This window comes from Ictidomys tridecemlineatus, chromosome 1 (assembly GCF_052094955.1).
Source record: "Ictidomys tridecemlineatus isolate mIctTri1 chromosome 1, mIctTri1.hap1, whole genome shotgun sequence".
Taxonomy (NCBI): domain Eukaryota; kingdom Metazoa; phylum Chordata; class Mammalia; order Rodentia; family Sciuridae; genus Ictidomys; species Ictidomys tridecemlineatus.
This window is the reverse complement of record NC_135477.1, coordinates 31,510,935-31,521,369: the sequence shown is the minus strand read 5'-3', so window position 1 is coordinate 31,521,369 and position 10,435 is coordinate 31,510,935. Positions and strand designations below refer to the sequence as shown.

The 10,435-nt window shown below is 34.2% G+C and overlaps 1 long non-coding RNA gene across 1 annotated transcript in view; it reads left to right on the top strand.

Annotated features, from left to right (window-relative positions):
- Nucleotides 1-10,135, top strand: part of LOC101964587 (uncharacterized) — a 56,119-nt gene extending 45,984 nt beyond the window's left edge. Inside the window, exon 7 of the long non-coding RNA XR_013434217.1 lies at nt 7,168-10,135. This is a non-coding gene — a long non-coding RNA (uncharacterized LOC101964587). The remainder of the gene's footprint in view (nt 1-7,167) is intronic.
- Nucleotides 10,136-10,435: the final 300 nt, after the last annotated feature.

The window sequence follows — 10,435 nt, the reverse complement described above, 5'->3', positions numbered from 1 at the left end:
ATAAATCCTTTGTCTTTACTTCAAAAAGACCAGGAGTTTAATTTGGGATTTTGGAATAGTGCATTAACACAGTTATATAGTAGTCAAAGATGTGTTGATTTCCCTCTAAAGTCATGAACTTCCAACTGGTCATCAGTCTGAGCACCCAGAATGTTGAGCAATGTTTTCAATCAAATGTGTCTTTTTTTCCTTAATCCTAGATGCACCTTGTTATAACCGAAGGTTGTGTCCTTATTTATTTGTGTCCTTGTTGTAAATTGTCCATCCCTCTGCTCTATCCCAGAAGGATCAAAGATAGAGGTTTGGAAAAGAGAGCAAAAGTAAGCAACAATTTATTTGTAACTTTATCAGGTGACCAGTGTACACTCATAAGTGTACACTGAGTATATTTATATGTGAACATACTGTTACCATATAAATATACTCAGTGTTTAAGGGCTGAGACTGACTCAGCCCTTTATATGTAAATAGGACATATTCTGGATTATGAGGGAGCACTGTAAAAGCTTTACATTGATTTCAAGCTCACAGTTGTCTCAGTGAGAAGAGAAGGTTACAATGGATCCAGTTATGGTCCTGGTACTCAGTCTCTCTTGCCTGCTTCTCCTTTCACTATGGAGACGGAGCCCTAGAAGTGGAAAGCTCCCACCAGGCCCTACTCCTCTCCCAATTCTTGGAAATATCCTTCAGATAGATGCTAAAAACATCAGCAAATCTTTAAGCAATGTAAGTCTGCCCCATGCTCCTCCAGTGGCTTCCAAAGGGGTAAGTAAATTAATACTAAATTTTTACTAAAGATATTCATGGATGAAAATTACTGAGAGATTATTCCTTTGCAAATACTCTCTGTGAACTTTATTTTTCCATTGCTTTTGTATGTTTACCATTTTTAGAAATAGTTAAATGAAATAGTGCATTGGGATAAGGGATTCATTTAACTCAGTGTCAAAATATTGAAATGGTAAAGATCTGAAGTGCCCCTGTTCTTTATTGTGTTATGGTCATTTGTTGTGATTTTTTTTTAATTAATAATATTGAAAGTGTTTTGCATTTAAAGCATTATTCAAGATGTTATCTGATACATGACTTGTAGGTATTTTTCATATCCATCAAAAGGAAGTTTCTCTACATCATGCTAGGTGAAATGAGCCATGCTCAGAAAATCAAAGGTTGATTTTCTTTTTCACATATGTCAGCCAGAGCAAAGAAGGTGGGGGAAATCATCTATCACAAAGATATAGAGAAGATCTGTGGAGAAGAAGGCTATCCAGAGGGAGGAAGGAGCCCTCTGTGGAATAAATGTAACAAAATCACAGTATGTTCACATATAAATATACTAAAGGGTATTCTATCTTTATGCATATTTAGAAGACATCAATAAAATAAATACATAAATAAGTAGAGGAAGCTGAGTAGGAGAGGGAGCAGGGAGGGGAAAAAGGGAGGACAAAGATGACTGAAATTGAGTAGATCAAAGTTCATGTACGGATAATTTTTGTCAACATAAACCAAACCTACTATGTACAACTGTAACATTCTAATAAGATTGATAATAATAAAAAACTAAGGGAGGACATTTTGTTCATCTGATTGAACCAAACAAACTATTATGCTCCATGAAAGAAATAGAAATGTACAATAATAAAGTAATAATTACTAAAAAGAAACTTCTTTCAGGAAGCAAACTATGCCTATGTTTGTCAAGAAACAGTCATGTGATAGACTCTCAGTGAGATGGTGAAATAGGATATCCCAGCCTTCATTCCTTTTACTCTAGAATGACAATATAGAGAATTATCCACAAATGAAAAAAGCTCAGTGAGACTCAGGAGTTCGTCACAGTAGCACCATGGTGTAAAAACTCAAAAACAACTACTCAAGAACAGGTTTCTTTTACCTGCATCCGCATCTTTCTATCCTCCAGCACATTAAAAGTATCATCCAGCATGATTAAGCAGGATTCATCTCAGAGATATGAGGATGTTTCAACACACACACATTAGTAAATGTGATACATCATGTTGACAGAATGAAGGACAAGAATCACAGGACAATTTCAACAGTTGAAGTAAAAGCATTTGACAAATTTCAAATTTGTTTATGACAAAACTTTAAAAAAATGACATGATATTGGCCACAACACAAAAAATCAGCATGTATGACACACCAATAGCTAATACATATTCCATGGGGAAAGATGAATGGTTTTCCTCAGAAATTAGAAAGAGCACAAAATGCCCATCTGCCAGTTTAATTCAATGTAGCACTGAAGTCCAAGCCAGACTAATTAAGCAGGAAGAAGAACTAAGAACCATACAAATAAAAAAGGAAGAAGTGGAATAGTTTGTTTCCATTGGAAGCAATCTATGCATGGAAAATTCTAAACTTCAACTGCAAACCATTAGTACTACTAAATGAATTCTAAAGATTCAGGATATGAAATAATGTAGAAAATTCAGTGGCATTTTCAACAACAAACTGATGAAGCATCAATAAAATATTTTATTTACAATAGCATGAGAAAAATAAAATACTTAGTAATAAATTTAACCAACAAGGTGAAAAATCTGTATCCTGAAATATGAAAAAAAATCAGTGAAAGAAGTTGTAGAAGACAGAAATACATGGAAAACTAATCTATGATTATGAATTGAAATACTTATTATTATTACAACCAAGATGATGTATAGACTTAATGCAATCTCTTATGAACAATTCAATGATATTTTTCATAGAAATTTTGAAATTTCGTTTAGAATTTCAAAATATTCTAAGTAACCAATGCAATCTCATGCATGAAGAAAGCTGGAGGCATCAAACTATGAACAAACCTAGAGTAAGCAAAACATGAGAGTTCAGGCTTAATGCAGATGCATAGATGCATGGACCTCATGAAAAGCCCAGAAATAAACCTACCCACATACAGTTGTTTAATTTTTCACAAAAGGAGCAGGGATATACAACTGCAAAAGGACAGATCAATCTTCAATAAGTAGCCTTTGAAAACTGTATATCCACACGTAAGTCCAAAATAAATTAGATTCATTTTTTAACACTACACACAGAAAAAAATCAGTCCAAAATAGATTCAAGATAAATGGAAGACCTGAAATCATAAAACCATTAGAGAAAAACATGGGGAAGATATTCCTTAATTTTGTCCTAGGGAATTTAGAAAGTTCATAGTTAAAATGTTCAATGAAGATCTAAGGAATGAAATTCAAGAAAGAATGCAGGATATGAATAATAATTTCAACAAAGAGAGATTCTGAAAAAGAACCAAATAGAAATTCTGGAAATAAAAAGACTCAATAAATCTAATTAAAAATTTAATGGAAAGCATCACAGAATAGATTAGACCACTTTGAAGACAGATTTTCAGGACTTTGAGGACAAAATGTATAATTCTGAAAATAAAGATGACAATAAAGAACACCCGTGAAGGGACCATGACCAGAATAGTCAAGAAATCTGGGATGATATGAAGAGACTTGATTTAAGAATATTTGGGACAGAAGAAGACTTGAATATAAACTAAAGGGACATACAATCTTTTCAATGAAATAATATAAAAAATATCCAAATCTTAGAAAGAATATGGAAATCCAAATACAAGAGGTTTGAATAATTCCAAATAAGCAGGAACAAAAGAGATCTTCTCCAAGATACATTATAATAAAAATGCATAATATATCTAATAAAGATAGAATTTTAAAAGCTGCAAGAGAAAAACAGCAATTAACACTTCAACTGATTTCTCAACCCAGACTCTAAAACCAGGAGAGCATAATAATAATGTCTCTGAGAGAAAACAGGTACCAGCCTAGATTACTAGATCTACCTAAATTGTCTTTCACAATGAAAGAAATAATAAAACCTTCCACGATTAGCACAAAGAATTCATGACCATGAAGGCTGCACTACAAAATATACTCTATGAAAATCAAAATGAAAAGAAATGAAAATTAAAATGAAAAGCAGCATAAAAATAAATTAAACAATAAAAATAATCAAAGGATAATCAAGTCTGAATTAATCATTAAAAAATGTACCCATGAGGAATGTATAGAGAAGAAATTAGGGAGAAATTTTTTAAAAATTCTCAGAATCAAGTGAGATACCAAACATACCAAACTATTTGGGGCAGTATAAAGGAAGTTTTAGCAGGATGTGAAGAAAAAGGAATACTTTTCCACAGTTGGTGGAATTGTAAATTAGTATAACCACTAGGGAGATCAATGCAGAGACTCCTCAAAAGACTAGATATAGAACCACTATATGACTGAGCTATACCATTCTTCAATACATGCATTTCCATGTTTATAGCAGCAAATTCACAATAGCCAAGATATGGAAACAACTTAGATGCCTGTCAATCGATGACTGGATAAAGAATATTTTATATCTATATACAATGGAGTATTACTCAGCCATAAATAAGAATAAAATTATGGCATTCACTGGTAAATGGATGGAACTGGAGACCCTCATGCTAAGTGAAATAAGCCACACTCATGAAAACAAAGTTCAAATGTTTTTTATGATATGCAGAAGCTAGACCAAAATAAGGGGGGGGATGAAAAGGAGGCATTTTATGAAAATAGAAAAGAGATCAGTAGAATGGAGGAAGGTGATTGAGGGGAAGGGAGGAGGAAGGGGAAAACAAAAAATGGAGTAATGAATCTGACCAAGCTTATCTATGAACATGTATGAATATACTATAGTGAATCTTACCTTCATGTATATTCACAAAGCAATAATTAAAAAGTTGCAAATAATAAGACGAAAGATCAATATAGTAGAGAGAAGGGAACAGAGGCAGGAGGAGGAAAAGAAAGTAGAAGTAGTAGAGAATGAGTTAGAGCAAATTATATTCAATACTTGTATAAGCACATCAAAAGAAGCTTTATATTATATATAATTAATAAAATAAGCATCTGTACTCCAAAAAAATGAAATTTTATTCAACATCAATAAAGAAGGACATTCTATATATAAAAAACTCAAAAAATTAACACCAAAAACTCAAAAACCAAACAAATAACCCAATCAATAAATGGGCAAAGGGACTGAACAGGCATTTCACAGAAGAAGAAATACGATCAGTCAACAAATATATGAAAAACTTTTCAACAACTCTAGAAATTAGAGAAATGCAAATTTAAACTACACTCAGACTCCATCTCACTTCATTCAGAATGGCAATTACCAAGAAATAAAATAATAGTAAATGTTGAAAAGGATGTGGGAAAAAGGTATACTTATACATTGCTAATGGGAATGCAAATTGGTGCTACCACTCTGGAAATCAGTGTGAAAATTCCTCAGAAAACTACAAATGGAATCACCATTTGACCCTGTTATCCCAATCTTCAGTTTAGACTCAAAGGACTTAAAATCAGCATACCACAGTAATGCAGCCACATCAATGTTTATAGCAGCTCAATTCACAATAACCAATCTATGGAACCAGCCTACGTACCCTACTACAGATGAATGGATAAAGAAAATGTGGTATATATATATATATATATATATATATATATACACAATGCAATATTACTCAGTCTTAAAGAAGAATGAAATTACAGCATTTGCTGGTAAATGAATGGAACTGGAGACTATTGTGTTAAGTGAAATAAACCAATCTTCAAAAATCAAAGGTTAAATGTTCTCGCTGATATTTAGATGCTAAGACACAATGAGAGAGGGAGGGATTGGATTAGATGAAGGGGAATTGAGGGAATGGAGGATGAATAGGAATATGAAAGACAAGAATGAACTGGACATAACTTTCCTATGTTCATGTATGAATACACAAGCAGTGTAACTCCACACTAAGTACAACTACAGGAATGAGACCCTAATTAGAATAAGTTATACTCTGTGTATAATATGTCAAAATATACTCCTTATATATATTTAAAAAGATAACAGCAACAAAAAGAAGGACCTTCTACTAATTAGAACAACATGGAATGAGCCTGAGTACTTTATGCTGAGGGAAATAACTAAACGGAGATAATTACTGCATGATCCCACTTACATATGGAATCTTATAAAACAAAATGACTCAAACTCATAGTAATGGAGACTAGAATGGTGGATATTAGGTGCTGTGATGTGGGGGAAAAAGGTGAGATGTTGGTCCAAAAGCACAAACATTCAGTTATAATGCACAGTATGTTGACAACAGTAAATAATGATGTATCTTATGCCCCAAATTTGCCAATGTGTTCTCACCACACACACATGAAAATGTGAACACTGGGGTGATGTATATGTTAACTAGCTTGACTGTGGAATTATTTTTCATGCATACATAAATTTAAAATAATCACAATATGCTCCAAATATATATACTTTTAATTTTTCCTCATACCTCAATAAAGCTGTTAATAAGAAGAAAATCATGGACTAGGAATCCGTATTATAGAAGGAAGAATTAACCATTCAGTGTCCACTGATTGATAACAGAATCCTTGTGGGTTTTCACAAGGCTGCAGTCTGTACCCTATGAATTGCTTCAGGGTGAGAGAAATTGTTCTTCCATGAGATGCTGCATGCCCTGGCACTGCCACCCTAGTACTCATTCTCTTCTTGTGTTAGTGATACCTGCGGTCTCAACAAATGAGTGTTAAGATCATCTGGGGTCACTTTTAAAAAATATAGATTTCCAGTACTCATTGTGGGCTTAATCAAAATCTCTAATGACCTGGAAGAAATCACCTGAGTACTGGTGCAATGGTGGGTGGCACTGGTGACCCATGTATTGTTCATGCTTCCAAAGTTGACAAAATAAAAGTTTAAATTTGGGTATTATGTTTATTGGTAGACTAAAATGAATTTGTAATTCTCTGATTTAATTTCCTTTACATGTAAAACAGGACAAATAAAATTCTCTAAGTGCATTGATGTGAGAATGATAATTATTAGGATAGATGTCAGTTGCCTGATCCAGGCATGGCACATCATAGACCATCCATAAGTGACAGCTATAATCACCATCACGTTTGTTAACAAAATTCAGATTTGAAGATTCATATGGCAGTAATAACACAACAAGTACAATGAGAATAATCTGAATAACAGTGTGAATCATTCAAAATACATAGGTCCAGTACTGATGTCTTTGGCTAATATTTGGATTTTCTTTCCCATTTCCAGTTGTCAAAAGTCTAGGCCCTGTGTTCACTCTGTATTTGGGCATGAAGCTGACTGTGGTGTTGCATGGATATGAACCTGTGAGGGAAGCCCTGGTTGACCTTGGAGAGGAGTTTTCTGGAAGAGGCAGTTTCCCAGTGGTAGAAAGAGCTAATAAAGGACTTGGTAAGGGTACATGTGCCTGGGGTAGTGGGCAGTGGTCACGGATATGAGGAGCCCAGAAAAAAGAGACTTGGAGATCTCCTAAGGCTAAGCTGGGCCAGCTTTTGCCTGCCACTCATCTGCTTCCTCTGCCTCACCTGGGATCTCACTCCTAGTTTGTGTTCCCCTCTTTTAGGAATCATTTTAAGTAATGGAAACAGATGGAAAGAGACGAGACGCTTCTCAGTCATGACTCTGTGGAGTTTTGGGTTGGGGAAGAGGAACATTGAAGACTGTGTTCAAGAGGAAGCCCGCTGCCTAGTGGAGGAGCTGAGGAAAACCAAATGTGGGCGATTGATTATCACTGTCTTTACCAGACTGATCTCCTCCCTACTAAGACCCTTGGATGTAGTTCCACATTTTGTGCTGTCAGCCTTCACGTGGGGGAGGGATGATTTGAAGCAGAGAGCGAGAGTTTGTGTGTCTGGGCTGCCTGTGCACAGGCATGAGTGGGCATGCATGGTGGGTGTAAAAGGTCATATCCTACTCTGACTTGCTTTATTCCTGTTTTCCATTATTGCATCATGAAGACACAAGTTTTAGAGATCTGTTTTCTTAAAAGTCAAAGAGCAGGGTTTCTCCATGGCACATTTGAGAATCTCCCATTCCACAGCCTCCACCATTGTCCACTGGACACGGTGAAAACATCCTCCTTAGACCATGTGGGGCTTAAGCAAGTGATGTGTGCTTTTCCTGAATTGGTCAGTGGTTGTCCAGTCACTTTCCGCTGTCTCACATGCCTCAGGGTCTCTTCTAAGGCCAGTGCCTACAATAGCCAGTGATTATACTAATCTATGCTTTCCCATTGATTTGCATATCACCTGTAAAGTCTTGTTAATCATGATTGTGGTAATTACTTACCTCTCCTTGTCTTTTCTACAGATCCATGAAGTATTTTTTCAGTGTCTCTGATTTTCAGCTTGGATCCACATTGCAATGTTTTTAAATTTCTCTTCCAAATTAACAAAAAAGTAAAGACTAAAAATCTGACTTTACCAGTGAATGACGCATACAAGGAAATTCCCCGGATTCCCAAATTACCTTCCAACTCTATAGCTAAAATAAAAATTTTTGTGAAAGCTTAGACCCCTGGAACATTTAAAGGAGCCTGACAGAAAAGTATAGAACTCAAATGGTTTGCTCCTATCCAATTCTCTACACTTAATTCACATATATTTTTTCTGGGTTTGTTTCCTTATTTTATATATATATATATATATATATATATATATATATATATATATATATATATATATATATAATTCTTTTTATTAACAAGTTGTTAATAAACTTGTTATGCATACAGCATACATTGATCAAATACATCCTCTTTCTCTCTACCATCCTCATCACCACCACACATCCTTTCCCAACTGTAGTAATCACTGTTCTATGTTCAAGTTGACTTTCTTTGCAACTTCCACACAGAGACAATGCGATGCAATACTTGTCGTTCTATTACTGACTTCATTCATACCATAATGTCCCCCAGTTCTGTCTATTTTGCTTCAAATGACAGGATTCCATTCTTCTTTATGGATAAATATAATCCCATTTCCTTTATCTATTAATTTGTTGATAGCCACCTACATTAATATAACATCTTAGCTATTATGAGTAGTTTCACAATAAAGCAGGAGTATGCAGAATCTCTTCAGAATGTGTATGTCATTTCTTTCATTTATGTATCAGATGCTACACACCTGGATCATATGATAGATTTATTAATTTTTAAAATATTTAAATAAACTCTAAACTGTTCTTCATAATGGTAATCCTAATGTACATTAACTGTCACCAACAAGTATAATGGGTCTCTTTTCAACACCTTCCCAATATTTGTTATTTGTTGTTATGATGGTGGGGATTATTTTGGCTTTCTTGTTTTTGTTTTTGTGTTTTGATGATAGCCATTATAACCTTGGTGAAATGATATCTAATGGTAGTTTTGATTTGCATTTCCCTGACGAGTAATGATATTGAGCATTTTAAAATATATTTATTAGTCATTTGTATTTTTTCTTTTGAGAAGTGACTCTTAAGATCATTTTCCCATTTTTAATTGTATTACTTGGGTTTTTAATTTTTTTGTTTCTTGTATACTTTAAATGTTAATTATTTGTGAAATAAATAATTGGCAATTTTTATCCCCCATTCTGTAGAATATCTCTTCACTCTATTGACAGTTTGTTGTGTAAGAACTTTTTAGTTTGATGTGATCAACTTGCCTATTTTGGCTTTTGGGGTCAAACACACACACACACACACACACACACACACACACACACACACAAATCATTGCCTGTATCCAACTTGAGGTGTTTGCTCTGTTTTCATCTATTTCTTTTAGGGTTTCAAGTCTTACATTAAAATTTTGAATCCATTTTTTATTTGAATTTTATATATAGTGAGAGACAATGTCAAGTATCAATCTTCTGCATGTACCATTTATTAAAGAGGCTCTCCTTTCTCCACTGTATGTTTTGATAACTCTGTTGAGAATGAGTCGACTGTAGATGCACGGTTTTTTGCCCCTGTGAGCCCCGCATCTCCATTCTCTTCCATTGTTCTATTTGCCTGTTTCTGTGCCAATGCCATGGCTCTATTGCTTACTGTGGCTCTGTAGTGTGGCTTGAAATCAGGAAATATCCTGCCTCCAGCTTTGCTCCTTTGCTCAAGATTGTCTTGACTATTCAGGTTCTTTTGTGCTTCTGCATGAATTTTAGGATTATATATATTTTTCTAGTTCTGTGAAGAATGTCATTGGTATTTCATGGGGATTGAATTGAATCTGCAAATTGTTTCAATAATATGAATCTTTTAAAAATCTTAATTCTTCCAATCTATGAATATGAGATTTTTTTCTCCCATTTTTTTGAGAATCTTCTTCAATTTCTTTCATCAGTTTTTTTTTTTTTTTTGGTGATTTTTATTCTAGAGGTCTTTCACTTCCTTGGTTTAGTTTTTTTTTTTTTTAATCAAGTCACCCAAATGAAGTTTATTGATGGCTTCATTGTAAATTCACTTTACATAGCCCTATGGTTTGGGTCAACGTTTTGAACTACTTTGA